The 17,139-nt window shown below is 36.0% G+C and overlaps 1 protein-coding gene across 6 annotated transcripts in view; it reads right to left on the minus strand.

The window, feature by feature from the left end:
* The window catches only part of Lrrc4c (leucine rich repeat containing 4C), a 1,388,491-nt gene that overhangs the window by 576,317 nt on the left and 795,035 nt on the right, over window positions 1-17,139 (minus strand). For all 6 annotated transcript variants that reach the window (XM_057780295.1, XM_057780297.1, XM_057780292.1 and 3 more), the window contains one exon: window positions 4,885-5,019. The gene's annotated coding sequence lies outside the window, so the exon portion shown is untranslated. The remainder of the gene's footprint in view (window positions 1-4,884; window positions 5,020-17,139) is intronic.

Consider the following 17,139-nt stretch of genomic DNA (forward strand, 5'->3'; position numbering starts at 1 on the left):
CCAATGAATTCATATATGGTCTTTACTCATCCATTACTCTGCTCTGTTCTAATGTGAGAAATATAGTGTAGTGACAGATATTATTCAAACAGAAGGAGTTGTACAATAAATAGAGCAATGAAGATAAAATCTAACCTATTTACATCATTTCCTAAAACCAAATCTAGCATGTTATTTCATATGGTTTATTACAAAAAGACTTTTATTTTTCTAATAAAATGCTTTCTGTGTTATTGCTTTGACTTTTTAGTGCCATTTCATTTTAAAATAATACCAAAATGTCTTTTAAAGATTCTTTGACTTTAATTACAGTAATACTTTAAAGTTATTATAAATATATATGACAAGTATTTTAATCTGATAAGCTATACAGCCTTAAAATTTACGCATGAAATGGAATCATTCTCTGTTAATATGAATTATTATATACTCAACTAATATCTGACACTGTGATTAAGAAATTTTTGGCAACTACAGCTCAAATGACAGATAAAATATTTCTGTTGATGCCAGACTTTGAATGTTTAAGTTTGGGGTTCTCCATCTAATTTTTATGCAGAGAACCCATTAAAATAAATTACCACAAAATAAAGCATGTCATGTGTAAATATTCCTTGAATATTAGCAATAGGATTTGCTTATAATTTCTATTTCACTAAAAAAAATTTCATAAATGTAAAATTGTTATAAACATCACCTATCTGAAAACCACACTGTTTGTGTTTATTTAGCAGGCTGGGAATATTCGTGGAAGACTTTCCATCCACAAGTAAGCCTTTTGTAATGAAACCAAAAAGAAACCACAAATCTTTGTCCTTGTATTAGTCCTAAGAATATTCATTATTTTGAAAATTTGCTGATTGTGCCCTTCTTTATGAAATGTAGAGAGGGTCTCATGAGGGTTCACAACACAGGTCAGAAAGAGGGCTGTATTCATCTGCCTCTGGCAAGCACAACACCCCTTCTGCTTCTGCTGCTGTCAAGTTGTGTTGTCTTGATTGACCAAGACTTGTCTTTTGTTTCACCAGAGTTCGCTGTTCCTAGATTTATGCTGCTTTCCGCCAGGGCTCTTGTTGATTGCCCAATTATTGTCTTAAAAAGCAACCACACTAAATAATCTTTGCAACACATAATGGTCCTTAAAATTCTTCATTGTAGAAACTTTATTTTGGCTTGTATAAGATGGATATCCAGGATCAATGTGTGACCTACATATTATTATTCCAAATATGTAACAGAAAAAGAGGCTATTGCAGCTGGAATTTGGTGATAGATTAGTACAAGATAGGGCATTTGATAATAAAAGTTGTAGATGCATGTTAAGTATGATGGGCTATTTCTAATTCTACATTTAGAAGGTAGAGGCAGGAGAATCATAAGTTCAAGACCTGTCTTGGCTGCATAGTAAATCTTCAATAAACAGTCTGGGCTAAATAAGATTCTACACCAAACACACAGAGAGAGAGAGAGACAGACAGACAGACAGACAGACAGACAGACACCACACACAAGATAGATAATGATTGATAGGAGAGTGGGGGGGGAGCACTTGTAGGTGGATGGATGAATACAGAGAAAGAGAGTGAGAGTAAAGAGAGTGCAGAGACATTTGATTCTTAGACAAACGTCAAGGAAAGGGAAGATTATTAAGAAAGAGTGCTTCTAGGCAGGCAAGATAACTCAATAAGAAAATAAAAAGAAAGTCCCTTACTCCAGTGCTTGAGGGCTTGAGTTCAATCCCTGGTATTCATATTTTCTAAGGAAAGAACCAATTTCCATAAATCGTTCTTTGAAGCCTCCCATCACACATTCATACTAACCAAATAAACAAATGACTCTATAGAAAATAAGATAGAAAACTTTCACATAGTTTCATCCAATAATTCATGCACCTTAACTCAACTCTCCTGAGGACAACAGACCACTAATGAGAAAACAGAGTCTTTTCTTCAGCAGGGTGCATGTAGGAAGGCCCTTCAACACCCCACAAGGGTGACATCAGAGAAGATCACAAAGGGCCAGGATTTTCATCCCATCTGAGCAGACAACAGGTAAAATGTACTACCAATTATAGCATCCCTGGAAATAACATGGGCAGTTTGGAATTCTGTCTCCTCAGCAGTAATAATATGAACATCTCCAAAAGAGAATAAAACAAAAATGGAAGTCAATAAAAACAAAGAACAACAAAAAGAAAAAAGAAAGGAAACAAAATGTGTAAGAGTATTTGTTTTGTTCTATTTTTGTTTCTTTAGATCTTTTTGTTTGTTTGTTTGTTTGTTGCTGTTGTTTGGCTTGTTTGTTTGTTTTTGCTGTGTTCTAAAGAGAGAAAGAAAGCATGTAGTTAGATGGAAGGAGAAAGGGGAAGGGCCTGGAAGGAACTGAGGGATGGGAAACTTTCATGAGATTGTATTTTAAGAAAGAAATTTATTTCAAAAACAAACAAATAACCCTTCAATGTTTGGCACCAGCTAGTAAAACAGACCTTTATAACCCTTTCCTCACTGAGTCACGAGTGGCCAAATGAATAACTAACAAACAGTGCTGTTACAGTAACAATCAGTAGGATTCAAAATGTAATACAAGGCAGAAAGACAACACATATCTATTCCCAAAGGAGCAAATGACATTACAGAACATAAAATGAATAAGCTTGGTATTAAAATTTACTCAAAAGGACTCATTCATTTAATTATAACATATCAACTACAACATATTTCGGAAAGGCATAGGAAAAATTTTCTTAGATACCTGAGTAGACAAAGACAGTATGATTCATGATGGGAAACTCTGATAAAATGTGTATCATTTAAAAAGCAAACCGTGCAAATGTTTATTAAGTTCTTAAGAAGATTATCAGTAGATTGTAGAAAACATTTGCCTATCATATATTTCATAATGACTACTGTAGAATATATTTAAAAACTCACAAAATGAAAGTATAAAAGCCAAGCAATCCTATTTGAAAATAAGGAAATATGATGATATAGCACAATAAATATTCACAATGAGATATTACTACCTTCTTATCAATATGTCTCAAGCATGAACTACACAGTTTTCCTCTGAGTTTCAAAGTTTCTTGGCATTTCTCGGCAGAATCGCAGCCAGAACACCTTAATTCCAGCTCTCCAAACTTCTCCTCCAAAATACTACACTCCAGTAACCCCAAACTCTTTGTCTTGTTCCTTCATCTAGGTTGTGTACTCCTGCATTTATTAATTATGTGATTCCTTGGAGTATATTTTTGCATTTTCAGTTTTCTAATATTTACTTAACAGATCTCAGAGAAGTCCACTGAAATACTTAACATGCAATATTCTGTATGTAAGGAAAGTAACACAAAGGAATCACAGTTAGAGTAAGAATGGAGGATTAAGAGGACTGGAGAGAGTGCGCATAGAATGCCACACTGAATGCAGTTGTCAGTGTAGAGAAGCTAAGGGAAATAATTGTCAGAAAGCAAACAAACAAACAAACAAACAAACAAATCCAAAGCAGAGCCTAAGTCCTTGCAGAAAAGGTTACATCTAAAAAGAAGATAAAGAACCCTGTTGGAGTGGAGCGAGAGAAACATGGGAGTCTGTTAAAACTGCTTCCCCATTGTTTCAGTTCCAGCCCATGACTGTTGACAAGATAATCCTTTTTCTCCTACCACTTAAGGAAGAAAAGTGGAAAAGCAAACAGGCTTCAAGCACTCTTGCTCATTTTGCTCATTCTCCATTCTCGTTACTGTATGGCGTGTTATGTTTTCAAGACTCTTCATTTTTAACAACAACTTCACACACTCACAAAGTCCTGTATATCTGTAAGCATATACGATCTATGAAACAAGTTGTCTCCCTAAATGTCAGTTAATATATGTTCTGCTGAGCTTACTCTTCAGACACAGTATCATTGATGAGCAATGCCTTCTGGGAAGACTACTTCATATTACTGCATGACAGTCATTACAATACAACTCGGAGACAGCTGAATGCTGACAGAAGATGGCATGTGAGAAACCACTATTTGGTTTGAGTTTCCCAAATAAGATTTCTCCTATGCTTTTAAAACAACATTGGAAATTCAACAAAGTTTTTGTCAGTTAAAATGGCAACTGTTAACTTCTTCTTTATCAGGAAAGCTGTTGAATGTCAAAGTAACATGAACTTTTTCTCTTGTATCACAGTGAAAACTGCAACTGAGCAAGCAGGCGATTTGCATTTCCCAGAGCTGTATGGCTTGGCTTGCCTTGACTCTCAATAGTACAATATTTAGCAAGAGAGGAGGCTGCGACCTGTGCCCCTAGCCCACACAGGGTCATCTGTGGTTCCTTTATTCCTTACAGGTTCATTCAAGCAAGAACAGCTTTCCCAGTAATCCAATAGAAAATGCATTCATTCTGTCACTGCATAGTTCCCAATCAGCAAACTTCCAAAGGGAGAGTAAAGAGAGTTACCTTCCCTAATGCTTTGCTTCATGTTAATGATCCCAATGTTGCCCGGGTTTTAAGACAACAAAAACCTGGTACATCACCATTCTTACATTCTGAGTTCTACGCAGGTCCGTTTATCACCCTTTAAACTCCCAGGGCAGCAGGTGGAAACATCTGTTTGATGAACGATTTGACGCCCTTCATTTTGCATAAATCTCTACAAGTAAAATTTTTATGAGGCAGGTTCTTTCCTGTTTCATCCTTTTGTAACTGACTGAAGGCCCAAGTAAACAAAGTGAAATGGACAGACTTGCTGTATGCCAATACCCACATGCATGTGTATGGGAGGGAAAAGAAGCTGCCAGCTGTACCAAAGACACATTGTATTTATCTGAAAAGTAATTAACATCCCTATCGTCAATGAATCTTTGAAGGATTCTAATGGTGTTAATTATACTTTCACATACCTGAAGCAAGTCGTCTGTGGACCAGTTTCCTGTTTGCCAAGCTTTAATCCAGTTCATTTACTGAGATACAAAGAGGTTTCAGGATGTCTCCATAGTGTCAAAACACATACATTATTTTTGTTCCTTCGGTAACTCCTATATCAAATAAAATTACAGTATATAATTAGGCCTACAGTTTAGTCAATGCTACATTTTATCACTTGTAACATCACTAGAAACCATTTAACCACTGTTGTTCTTATAACAGATAATTATATAGAGATCTATAAAAATAAGTCTATTAAGTGCCATCAGGATTTTGTATTTGTAAGGATTTTATATATTCGTATAGATATAAGAATCTGTCTAGGTCCATGAAAGATAAGATACCCTTAAAAGTTATTGATCGATTTAACCATTTTTATTAAAGTGTGCTTTTTAATTCTAATCTATCTGATGAGGATTTGACAGTGAAGAGTTAATGTGGACCTGGTTCTGTATTGGTTATTTCCCAAGTATTATTTTATTGACTACCCTTTTCCAAGCAGCTTTATCCCCAGTTCTTCAGGGCAGGGATCTCGATCTCTATTAGTCTAACATTCAAAGACTTGGTAGAACCCTTAAATGGAGGGAAGATCAAGTTGAATGTCCGTTAATCCAAATCTATTGTTCTCTTTCTTTGTTCAAGTAAGGGAGAGAAGCATAGATTATTTTATTTTATTTAAACACTAAAAATATTTTGTACACAAAATATGATCTAAGATAAAAAAGAAACCTTAAAACCACTTTTTCCTTAGACTATGGTGAATTCTAGTTAAAAATAAGTATAGATTTATGTCATGAATAGTTATATGTATTTTAGTGATAGGCATATTTTATTGCTGTTAAATAAAATTAAAATAATAGACATTTTAATTACTGTTAAATAAAATTAGTGGAAGAGCATGGACTTCAGTCTAGCACAAAGCCTCAGAATATAAAAGCAAGATGAAGTCAATCATGTTAAGCATTATATACTCAAACTAAAACTTGACAAAATAGAAAAATTCCAAAATAAGCTTGTTTTTGACAAAAGTACAGGAGATATAAATATAATTCAAAGAGTCCCCATCCCCAGACTTATAGTAATAGGAGCCTCTTCTTTTCAATTCTCCCCAGGAGGCTGGCACAGTGCCACACACTGAGAAGCAGCCAGAAGGAATTTTACCTTACGTTTGCCTCTTGTTGTTCAAGCTATGTCATAAACCCCCTGTTCTTACATGCCCACGGTTTACCTTTCTACTTTAATAGATGAAATGCTATTCAAATCTTAAACATTATTTGAAAACTGAAACAATGAAAATTATATCTTTAAACTGAATATGTTTAAATCTTTTTCTTCAATACTTCTCTGCTATCATGATAAAACACTCTCATAAAAAGTGACTTAAGGAGGAAAGGGTAGTTTTCATCTATTACCTCCATTAGGAACTCAAGACAGAAAACTACAGGTGGGGATTTTGGGGAAATATTATTCAAAACTTACTCTCTCACTTGTTTTCTCACAGGCTTATAGTTAGTTAATTTTTTTATATTGTCCTGGACCACTGACCTAGCGATGATTTCACCCATAGTAGGCTGGACCCTCCTGACTTAATTGATAATCAAATCGATTGCCCATAGGCATGTTCACAGACCAATTAAAACTGTTAGTTATCTAGGCAGTTCTTCAGTCCAAACTTTACTCTCAGATGATTTGAAACTGTTTAAAGTTCACAATTAACACTAAACGGGACAGACACATGGCCTTTGAGGTTCTCCATTACTTTTGTTTTGACCTTCAAAATATTCTATCACCAATTTGGATTCACAGGACTTATCTAATTCAACAACAAGAAAAAAATTACATTCACTTAAATTATTGTACTTTTAAATTTTAATATTCTTATATTAAATATTTTTATTAAGAGACTGACAACCATTATATTGCTCTTTGCTTTGTTTCTAAAGATCATGACAGAATAGGAAAAGTCTGTCTCCCCAACACTAATTAGCTAGTTCTTAAGGAAGGAAAGACTCCTCTTCTAAAGGGCCTGTGTTTGATCCCAGTACTCACAGGGCAGCTTGCAAACACCTGGGACTCCAGTTCCAGGGACTTTACTGATGGCTACAGGCCCTAGATAAGCACGGAGTTTGTAGACATGAATGCAAACAAAACAACTATACACTTGAAAATAAATACATGCATCCCCAAATCAGAAAAAAAAAATTATTTATTTTCACTGCAATTTCCATATTCTTCATCTACAATACTTCTGTTCTTTGGAGCTAATTATCACCAGTGGCTCTGTCATTGATAATTAAATTAAGAAATTAACCTTAATATCCATTTATTTTGTAACTCTATTAGTTGTTATTTTCTCTATTTAGAAAATCATCTTTGATAATTGTTAAACTCTCTGGGTCTAGAGAGTATGAAGTGGAAAAGATTTAGCAGGACTCAAGGTATTTTGTGAGAGCCACAGGCATCTCCTACATACTTCTTCATTATTAGACACCATGCTAGGGCTGCACAGTAGAAGCAGGCCTCTTCTAAATCCAAGGTCAAGGAGACTAGGATGAGCCTCCACTGAAAGTTGCCTGTAAAGGTCTTCCATAGATATCCTGGAACTAAAAGCATTTTATAAATCCTGACTTTCTTAAAACCATTTAACACATGAAAACCCGAATTCAAATCATTTCAAACCATGCTGCTATTTGCTCTCAGAACTCTCTCTTCAAACTCCAGCTAAGTAAATTCAGAAACCAAATGGATCTGTATGAGAAGAGATAGGAGATTACTATCTTCTAATCCTTAAAGTCACCTTGTGATGCAAGCATTCTTCCCTATTTAGAGATAAGAAAAACGAGGCTCAAAAAAGTAATGTTTAAAAAAAGAATCATGGCACTTTAGGATAGAAAGGAGATAACTGTGTCTCATAGTACAGTATCCACATTTACAGAAGGAGATAGAGCTCAGAGAGATACAGAGGCTCTCCAAATCTCTATCAGTTGCTTCTAACTCTGCCTTCCTCTTTCCACTTACCTGGTACAAGTAACAAAGGCGAACCTTTGTTCTGTCTATGGACATCAGGGAAAAACAAAAGGACTGAAGTTGCAGGGGGCCTCGAATGTTCTCTCTGCAGCGTCATTAACCTGAGTAGTTCAACCTATTCTGATGCTCTAAAGACTTGTGTGTGTATACATTTCACTTCTACTTCAATATTATATGAACTTATCATTTTCATACTTAAATGATAGCATGCATTATTTCAAATTTCCAAAAGGTAGCGGCTATTGTGGGTCACAGTAAGAGAAAGGATATGAGGTGGAAAGAAATATAGATTAGAGGAAATATGAATTAGAGGACCTAAGAGGAGTGAGGGAAAGGAGTGTGGATGAAAATGACCAAAATACATTGTAGGATATATGAAATTCACAAATAATTAATAAAAAATGTTACATTAATTTTTAAATAAAAATGTGGACCACTCACCACATAGTATTCAAACCATGGACTCTACAGTATACATAATCAAAACCAATGACATAGTTCATATGATCAAAAAAAAATCTTAGAAGAAACTTTGGAGCTGAAAAACTTGGGAATAATGTTACAGTCCCTTGCTTTTTTCAAAGAATGATAACCTCTGAAGATAAGGGTGTACTAGATACCTTTGTGTTCACTCTATGTCCAGAAACACAGGCCGACATTCCCCTGTCTGTGTGCCTCATAGGACAGTAAGAGTAGAATTTCACTATTTCCCTTGCAGTGTGAATAATAACGTGGGCAGTACCTACAATCTAACAGAGTAAGCTATAGTCTTCTAGTATAGAAACTTGACGGTCAGCTTAGTCATAAGTACAAATATTAAAAATCAGAGAAATTGCATGTTTCCTTTTCCTTTGTGACTGTGCTACTCCAATCTTTCTCATCTTTCTTCTCTGCATTTTCTCTCACTCTTGTTTACTTTCCTGACTTTCCTCCTCTTCCTTTGTGTTAGTAGACTATGGCCATGAGAATTGAGTGTTCGTTTTAACTCATAGCATCCTGCAATAAGCACAGCAAAAGAGGCTATTTAGTACTAGTGTTCTTTGAAAGGTGACTGCTTCTTTCACAGAAGAAGCAATGAGAAGTTTTAAGAGCAACACAGCTATCCCTTGAAGAACTCCATTTTACTGTCCCCTCAAACATTCAGTACAGGCCCCTCACCTTGGAGTCCTTTGGTTTCAGAACCTGAGGCCCTTTAGAGACTTTCCCCCTAGGAAATTTATAGCCTTCTGTTCCTTTCAAAGGGATGCAATTTCTAAAGGAATTGTGTACTGTGTAAACCTATGCTAATTTCAGTCATTATGCAAATGGCCAAGAATATTGCAGGTTTGCACCTAAAAGTGTTAGTTTTCTCCTGAGTCACAGGTATTTGGATAAGCTATTTGTTGGTCTCTTTGTTAGAATAGTGTCCATATATCCTGAAGGTACAGATTTGTCAAACTTCTGACAGGAAAACAGAATTCCCCTGCAGAGCCTAGGGTTTCAGCAATGTTGAACTGCATCCTGTGTTTGCATATGAATAACAGAAAGACATTCTAAAGAAACTTAGCTTTCTAATTAATCATAATATTCCACCTTTGTGCATTTTAAATATTTCTGCATTTGTTTGTATTTTTAGTCTCAAATTGCCTACTGTTCAGTTTTTAAGAAAACAATACACAAAAGTATTTTTCCTATCTTCTGTTTAATCCTCGACACAATTTGAAAGGAGTCTACCCTGAAGGAATTACAGGAATACAATATTTTGTTATTATACATAATGTGACCAGGACAATAGAGCTAATATCATGTCTCACAAATGTTTAAACCTAGACATTGAATCAGTCTTCATGTTCTGTTCCTATTATATCACAGCCCTAGTGCTTTAGAAATAGTAAGTCTAATGATTGGCCTTACCTCCACTTTTCTTTTGTAAATATTTCCGTGAATGAACACATGCTCTTTTAGAATAAAATGCCTACAAGAGATTATTGTTTCCTCTCAGAGAGATAAAAAGACTCCCAGTTAGCATTGCTGTGAATTATAACTAGTTAAATCAAAGAACTGGGACAAGACATATTTAACACTCAAGTTTTGATAGTGGGTAGTTTTCAGAAGCACACAATCATAGGCATGAGCCAAGAGTCAATATAGAATAAAGAAAAGCGTCTTGTGGATGTGTACTGCAAACAATGTAAAAAGTGTAGTTGTTGGTGTTCCACAGTAGACACAGATGACATCAGATCATTACAGAGCATTTATAATGTTCTTCACCCAGACCTAACATCCGTATGTTTTGTGAGTTCAGAGATCTTTGTTTGGAGAAGTAGCACAATGCTATGAGCCATCATGCAAACGATAGATCTTCTCCTTACCTTGCTCTTTAACTGTGAACTCTCTTAGTGTTACATTTTAACAAATGTTGTAGCTCTGTCTTCAAGTGGATATTTTACTCCACAACAATGCTGATTCTCTTAGAAGGTCATATATCCTAATTTACAGAAGCAATTCATCCTTACTCTGAGGTTCCAGGGTACGCTGACACTCAAATAGAATCCACACCCTATTGTTAATAAATGTTGGCACTTCTAGCCTGTTTTTTCTAATCGCTTTCTAATCTGATAGTTGTCTTATTCTGATTTATCACGATTATTTCCACAAAATTTCACCGCTTGTATATGGATACATAATTTGTAATATAGGGCTTTGAAAGACTATTAATGGTGAAATAAAATCTGTGAAAATTATATCTCAAAAATAGTAAATATAATAGAGAATTTATGAGATCCAACTCACTAACCAAAAGGAAGATGGAATATATCATCTTCTAATATTGTTTTACTGGCTATAAATGAGTAAAGGGATTTTTATTGCATTTGTGTCATCAGCATCCCCATCTCAATAAGACTTTTGACATAAACATACAATCAGAAACAGAAGTATTATATTTATAATGACAATATTATATCTGGCATCTTCACTAAGAAGTATAATAAGCATTTGTACTTGTATAACTCAATAACAATGTGCTAGTGTATTGATTTCAAAACAGGAAATGATGCCACTGTGTGCCTTGCTTTCATTCCATGCCTACCATCCCTTTCATAATATTTTGAGAAAACAAAAACATTAAGTTTAAATGTATTTATGTTATTAGTGTCAGGAATTCTAGGTCTACCTACCTAGAAAAATATAAAAAAAAATGTTAGCTTTAAGCTACTGTTCAGCATAAAGATCTCATGGTATTACACTGTTATAATTATGTTTCCAGTACCAGCTTTTTGCTAACGGGACCCATAGCTACTTTTAGTTGTTCCATGTATTGATTAGTTCTATCTGAAGAAAACCACATGATCGTTTGAATTGCTATGTGCTCATGATTAGCTCTTCTACATCATCACTTGGTAACTTTTTCACCTTGAGTTAGTGTTCTCTGAGACTGACTAGTAGAACTTATACGATGAGAATAATGAGGTGTTTAGCTAAAATGTAAGTTATTACTATCAAATGAGATACCCAATGGGAAGAAAAGCATATTGTGATTGATATTTTATAAGTGCTCTAATCCTGTCTGGATAAAACTATTCACTTAACCAAAATCATCTTTGAATGCACTAATTGAAAAATCATGAACTGTCTTGAATCATGCACATAAACCCAGAGATTATTTATTAAATATCTATGCTTCACCTCTGCCATCCTCTTGAAACACAAAGCTCCAACATCAAATCCCGGGGAAGATATGAGAAGAATCTTAAGAGCTATAAGAAAAGAATACATATTCCAGACCCTTCTACCTAAACCTTATCAAAGCAAGGAATGATAAAACAACCATTTTCTCAGAGAGGCCATAGATTGCAAGTATGTATGCTTTTTGTGATTGCTTGTAATATTTGCAAAATGCCCAGAAAAAGAAGAGGTACATGCAAAATTTTAAGTAAAAAAAAAAATTATCCACTAAGATAACAAATTATCCTTTAAGCTGTCATTGTTTTAATATTAGTGATGACAAATAAAGTCAGATTCAACGCTTGAGTTATTGGAATTTTTAAATCTCAAAAGATAAAGATGCATAGAAGGAAAGTCAGCTCCTGAACGTTCTATTGGTGTGTGATATTTTCAATGTGTTCTGACAAACTAAGTATACTTGGACTCAGAGGGTACAGCCAGTCACTAACTGATCATAGAGTTTTGGAGAACTGTAGAGAAAGGATCTGGAGTCTTTTGGGCAGAGGAACAGAGAGGTACAAAGGGACTGTGGTTGCTTCTTTGATTTTCTGATCATTCAGGTTTTTGCCCCACTTTCTGACTTTTATTGAAAAGATTAATTAGATTTACACTTTAAGGGTGATGTACAATTCTTCCTGTACTGAAAGACACATTCTTGTGAAAGTTCCGATGGAATGATTCTTATCTGAGGTTTAAGAGATAGACAGAAGCGGGGACAAGGTTGACCAGCAGGCAATAATTTGAGAATATCTAGCAGAGTGGTGGTCCATTCCTTACAACATTCTAAAACTTATCCTTCAACCAACAGATAAATGCACGTACCAACTTTCATCAAAAAGTTCTTTTTTTCCCCCAGCAATGGGAGACCATGTCAGAAAACTCAAACTGGGTACAATGCAGGGATCCATGGATGTTGGTGAGCCCAAATCCATTGGCTAGAACTATCTCACTTCTTTTTCATCTTTGGCTCAGTGAACATTACAGAGAATAGAAACAAGGTAATTATACGGGAACCAAGAAATCTACTGTGAAATAGTCTAACCTAGAAATGCCTGCATAAGGAAGACTAGAACAATAGTTATATTAATGGAACATTTTAATGGGAAATGGAGAAAATTTTGTGGGATCCCTCTATTGGAAAAAGGCAATTACTGACTGCTAAGGGAAGGAGAATTGGAGAGAAATAGAGTTTCCCAGAATGAGTCCACTTATTTGTTGTCTCATGCAAAGTGAACAGCTTTGAAACCATATACACACAGACAACAAAAACAACTCAGCATAAATGTGTGTGTGTATATATATATATATGGAGATAGATACATGTAATAAGTAGAATAAAAAGAGAGATTATCAACTTCAGATGGGAGAGCATGAGACAGATTAAAGAGAGGGTAGCTGGGAGGACTGGAGTGAAGGAAGGGAGAGAAGTGATATAATTCTTTTTTATATTTAGTATAAGGAATTATTGGTTCTCTACAGTGTGAATTTTCATACCATTCCTTTTTAAAATTTTAATTTAATTAACATTTTTTTTATTTATTTTACCTACCAACTACAATTTCCCCTCCTTTCTCTCCTTCTGCCCGCCCCACCTCTCATCTAATCCCCTTCTTATCCAGTCCTCCTCCATCTCCATTCAGAAAGGAAAAGGCCACCCATAGGTTTGAACAAAGCAGAGCACATCAAGTCGAGGTAAGACAGAGCTCCTTCCATCAAGGCTAGGCAAGGTAATTGAGCATGGGGGAAGGGTTCGCAAAGTTAGCTAATCACCTGGGAAAGATGCTGATCTCACTGGTAGCCTTCCAGAAAGACCAAGCTACACAACTGTCACATACATGCAAAGGGCATTGGTTGGTCCCATGTAAGCTCCCTAGCTGTGTGTCCAGAGTTCATGAGCTCCCAAGAGCTCAAGTCAGCGGTCTCTGAGGTGTGCCTTGTCATGTTGTTGACCTCCCTGCGCTGTACAATCCTTTCTTCGTCAGGACTCACTTCAAGAGCTCGGCCCAGTGCTTGGCTGTGGATCTCTGGATCTGCTTCCCTCAATTACTGAATAAAGAGTCTCTGATTACCATTATGGTGGTCAACAATCTGATTACAGTAGATGGCTGGCTCAGGTGCCCTCTCCACTATTTTTAGGAGTCTTAGCTGGGTTCATTCTTGTAATTTCCCGAGGGTTTCCCGGGCACCAGGTTTTTCGTTAACCCTGAAGGTGGCTCAGGCAAGAGGATTTGCTCAAGAAGGCAGAGACAGGAGGATATGGAGTTCAAGGCCAGTCTGAGAAGTGATATAATTTTGTTTCAACTAAAAAAAATATTGGAACCCACTAACTGGGAAAAGATCTTCACCAACCCTGCAACTGACAAAGGTCTGATCTCCAAAATATATAAAGAACTCAAGAAACTAGACCGTAAAAGGCTAATCAATCCAATTATAAAATGGGGCACTGAGATGAACAGAGAATTCTCAACAGAAGAATTTCAAATGGCCAAAAAACACTTAAGGTCATGCTCAACTTCCTTAGCGATCAGGGAAATGCAAATCAAGACAACTTTAAGATACCATCTTACACCTGTCAGAATGGCTAAAATAAAAAGCACCAATGATAGCCTTTGCTGGAGAGGTTGTGGAGAAAGGGGTACACTCATCCATTGCTGGTGGGAATGCAAACTTGTGCAACCACTTTGGAAAACAGTGTGGCGGTTCCTCAGGAAATTCGGGATCAACCTACCTCTGGACCCAGCAATACCACTCTTGGGAATATACCCAAGAGATACCTTATCATACAACAAAAGTATATGCCCAACTACGTTAATAGCAGCATTGTTTGTAATAGCCAGAACCTGGAAACAACCTAGATGTCCTTCAATGGAAGAATGGATGAAGAAAGTATGGAATATATACATATTGGAGTATTACTCAGCAGTAAAAAACAATGACTTCTTGAATTTTGCATGCAAATGGATGGAAATAGAAAACACTATCCTGAGTGAGGTAAGCCAGACCCAAAAAGAGGAACATGGGATGTACTCACTCATATTTGTTTTCTAGCCAAAAATAAAGGACATTGAGCCTAGAATTCATGATCCTAGAGAAGCTAAATAAGAAGGTGAACCCAAAGAAAAACATATAGGCATCCTCCTGAACAGTAACCTTCATCAGGCGATGAAAGGAGACAGATACAAAGACCCTCATTGGAGCACCGGACTGAAATCTCAAGGTCCCAATCAGGAGCAGAAGGAGAGAGAGCACCAGCAAGGAACTCAGGACCGCGAGGGGGGCACCCACACACTGAGACAATGGGATTATTCTATCGGGAACTCACCAAGGCCAGCTGGCCTGGGTCGGAAAAAGCATGGGATAAAACCTGTCTCGCTGAACATAGCGGACAATGAGGACTACTGAGAACTCAAGAACAATGGCAATGGGTTTTTGATCCTACTGCACGTACTGGCTTTGTGGGAGCCTAGGCAGTTTGGATACTCCTCTTACTAGTCCGGGATGGAGGTGGATGGTCTTTGGACTTCCCACAGGGCAGGGAACCCTGATTGCTCTTAGGGCTGACGAGGGAGGGGACTTGTTTGGCGGAGGGAAATGGGAGGTGGTGGTGGGGAGGAGGCAGAAATCTTAAATAAATAAATAAATAAATAAATAAATAAATAAATAAATATATTGAAAAGAAAAAATATCTACTATGTTACTGTCTAAGATGATGAGTGGAGGTAAGAATAATGCACCAGATATTTCAAACAGCATGAAAAAGGCTTGAAAATTTTTACTATAAGAAAGTGGCAAATGGTCAGGCAGTGGTGTACACCTTTAATCACAGCACTTGGGAGGAAGAGGTAGGAAGATCTCAGTGAGGTTGAGGCTAGCCTCATCTACAAAGTGAGGTCCAGGACAGCCAGAACAGTAACACAGAGAACCCTATCTCGAAAAACCAAACCAAACAAATAAACAAGAAAAAGTGACAAATGTTAAAGAAAAATATTTTAACCTGATCTAAATATTCCTTATTTAATATACAGATGCATTAAAAACTGAATGATAGCCATTGAATGTATATAGCACTTGTCATATAAAATATTAAAAAATAAAAAAATCAAGAAAATTTATTAGTACAAAAGTGTATAACAAATATATTAAAATTTGAGAGTAGGTATGAATGCATGCAGAGTGATGCTACTCTTCCTTTCCTTTTATTTCTTGGAGGGGAAAGGTGAGCTTGGTATTTTCCTCCACAAAAATTCTGGCAATTGAGGGTTGCTCAGAACATTTGAATCAGTCTTCTCCTGGGAAAAGAGTCTGCTGATGGGTTACCTAATCCTGCAAGGTAAGCTTAAACTAATAGGAACAATACTAAGTGATCCTTCAATCATGTATGTTGTTTTTATATAAAATACATACTAAATAATTATATATAAATATTATTTATTATAATTGTGATATATTTAATTAAGTAATAAGTAATCATGTATTTGAGGTGTAAGTTAGACACAGAAGGGTTAGAAGGGAGGAGGAGGTTGTGGAATTGTAAAAAGTAGGTGCAACACTCTTGAGTTATCAAATGCTGTGTATAAATATATTCATAACTACAAAAGAGTTGAGTTATTACACCAGTCACCAGAATCACCTTACATCACTTAAAAATTAGTATATTATTAGCCTCAAAATTAGATTAACCATTACACTCTCCCTCCCCCACACTCACAGAGACACACTAGCACACAGAGTTACCTGTGTGGTACTGAAACACATAAGTATTATAAAACTGATAGCCCAAACTTTTTAGAAAATTGAGTGATTTTTATTTATTTCTGCATAGGGAGTTAAGTAAACTTAGTAGCCATCATAACTTACATTCCTTATCTCACAATTCTGTGAATTAGGAGTATAAGGACGAGTTAACTGGCTCCTCTGCCCAAAAGCACAATAAAGAAATTGACAAGGTCATTTTCTTCTCTGAGTTTATTTCAATATATCATTGTTATTGATGTCATAGAATTTCATGTGTTTATAGGATGGATGCTCTGTTTTGAACTGGCCATCAGCCAGTGGCGATTCTGGATAGACCATGAACAATATAACAGCTTGACTCCTTACTCCCAGAAGGAGAACTTATTGGTAGAATCTGCTAAGGTTTAGCAATATATAATATAGTGCAACCACAGAAAGATTGTCTTTTTCTTCCTCTTGGTTCTAATAGTTAACTGCCAGTCACAGATGCAGATATAGGCTGTGCACACACACAATAAGAGTGGATTATGAAAGGATTTGACTCCAGAGGTCAGTAGATCACTTTAATATATTAGCTTGATAAATGGGACACAGCTTTATCATATTGGGTAGTCTTTCCCTGACTGAGAGAGAACAATGCTCAGTGTTAGAACACTTGCCTAAATTTCTCAAGGCACTGGAAAACAAAATAAAACAAAGCAAAGCAAAACTAATGAAATTAGGCACTGTGCTTAAGCAGAAAGCATCTTCTCTATTTTAATTAA

This window comes from Chionomys nivalis, chromosome 9 (assembly GCF_950005125.1).
Source record: "Chionomys nivalis chromosome 9, mChiNiv1.1, whole genome shotgun sequence".
Taxonomy (NCBI): Eukaryota; Metazoa; Chordata; class Mammalia; order Rodentia; family Cricetidae; genus Chionomys; species Chionomys nivalis.